Source organism: Fragaria vesca, unplaced genomic scaffold, assembly GCF_000184155.1.
Source record: "Fragaria vesca subsp. vesca unplaced genomic scaffold, FraVesHawaii_1.0 scf0511879, whole genome shotgun sequence".
NCBI classification, from domain to species: Eukaryota; Viridiplantae; Streptophyta; class Magnoliopsida; order Rosales; family Rosaceae; genus Fragaria; species Fragaria vesca.
The window spans coordinates 1-2,100 of record NW_004442342.1 but is presented as its reverse complement, the minus strand read 5'-3'; the positions used below and the strand labels follow the sequence as shown (position 1 = coordinate 2,100).

The 2,100-nt window shown below is 41.6% G+C and overlaps 1 pseudogene; it reads right to left on the bottom strand.

The window, feature by feature from the left end:
• Window positions 1–803: 803 nt before the first annotated feature.
• LOC101294716 lies at window positions 804–1,370 on the bottom strand (annotated as a pseudogene; the record flags this gene model as incomplete).
• Between the last annotated feature and the right edge of the window lie 730 nt (window positions 1,371–2,100).

Sequence of the window (2,100 nt, the reverse complement as noted above, 5' to 3'; positions counted from 1 at the left end):
GAGTATGTATAGAAAATGCTAGCTAGCCATATGTGTCTGTCCACCTTAATGGCGTAGCATATAGCCGCATTACAGTGTGACGTGAGCGTTGGACGTAAGCGTAGCAGCCTTATTTGAGTGTTTAATTCATATAGGGGGTATGGACACATATTTATACACCCGTCTGTCCACCTTGATGGCGTAGTGTAGCACCGCATTAAGGCGTGACGTGAGCGTTGGACGCGAGCGTAGTAGCCCTATATAGACCCATGAATTTATATAGGGAGTATGGACGAGTGTAAATACATACATATTTTATAGAGTCTGAGAGGCTCGATATTTTATGGGATAAAAGTTTTATCGCTTGCGGCATGCATTCGATTTTTCCTTAGAAATTAATTTAGGGAAACATAAATATTTTATTTATTATTTTATTTTTGTCCACTCACTCTAACGTTATTAAATGTTTTCCCCTGGGCCCTTCGTTTTAAATTGCCCAGTCTGCAGAGTTCGGATTGGATCTAGTAGGGGACGAGGCATAGTCACCCGCATTTCTGCCAGTTTTCGCCAGTAGGTTACCTGTTCAACCTACTCGTGTTTTCTTACTTCCGCTTGTGTTTATTAGCTCTGAATACTTTAGAATTTTTGTATATTATGTGAGGTTCGGAAGTGTTGAATTAAGAGTGTAATATGAAATTTTCGAGTTAGGGTTGTCCATCTGCAAGGGAGATTTTCTTAATATTTTCAGTAAATTTTTCTTGGAGGTGGTTCCTGCACGACTTACTCTGGGTTTCAGGGTGAAATTCGGGGTGGGTCGTGTCAACCCTTATCTCTACACCATGTTGCCTGTGATAATCAAACATCAAGGTTTCCGCCACTCGCTTTCCCTCATCATAGCAACTCCTAACTCCAATGGGATTCACATTTCCCCAATAACTCTCCTCTTGTGGATGAACAAGAGGATCTCCATACACCTCTTAAGTAGACGTGAGTAAGATCCTTGCTCCAACTCGTTTGGCAAGTCCCAGCATGTTCATTGTACCAATCATATTCGTCTTCATTGTCTTGATTGGATTGTGTTTGTAAAAGATCGGAGAAGCAGGGCAAGCAAGATGGAATATCTGATCAACCTCAACCCTCAGTGGCTCAGTAACATCATGACATAAAAGCTTGAATCTTGGATGACCGATTCATTTCTTGAGGTTATCTTTTGAGCTGGTGAAGTAATTATCCGCAACAAGCACCTCGTTCTTCTCGTTTTCCATAAGCTTGTCCACTAGGTGAGACCCAATGAACCCAGCTCCTCCAGTAACCAAGATTCTCATATTTGCCTTTAAGAGTTTGGCATTTCTAAGAGGAGAGGGGCTTGGAGAATTTGTAGAAGTACCCATTTGATGAACGAGAAATTTTTCAGTCCTCCCGGAGAACCACGTGGCGTTGTACAGTGGTCCTCCCAATTAATAGAAAACCACCGCGTGTAACATTTTTGACAAGTCATACCAAGGTGAATAAACTAAAAGCGGTAAAACCAAACAACTCCAGAAAAAAAAAAAAAACCCCTTTTCCCGTTAGCTTTGATGTATCACTTTAACTTCAGAATGGGTAAACAAAGACTGGTAGTGGAATTGATACATGAAGGGTACTGGGTACGCTTGCAGACAAACTCAACTCAAGGTTTGCATGCAATTTGCTGTGAGTATGAGATCTACAGAATTAGTAAGCTCTCTTGGTCCTCTTCCAAACTTTGCTCCTTCAGGATCCATTGGGTTAATAGCTCATCAAATGGTGACCAGTTATCAACTCTCACATGAATCCCGAATTGGTCTTCAACTGGTACAACACCAGATCACCACGAAAGAAATTATTGAATTCAAACACTTTTCTTCCTCCTCCTCTCTTGTGACCCCCAAATTATTAAAGCAGATATCAATTTAGAAACCCGAAACCCTAATTGGACTCATTCAGAAAGAGCAAAGCATCACGAACCCAATGCTAAATAGCACCGCACGCAAATTTGACCTCCCAATTGAACCAATTTTTGAAATTGCCCACCCCGTCCGGTTTGGGGGTTGCGGTTACTGAACCTCAAACTGTCTAGTTAGGAGACAGAGGAGTCGGAAA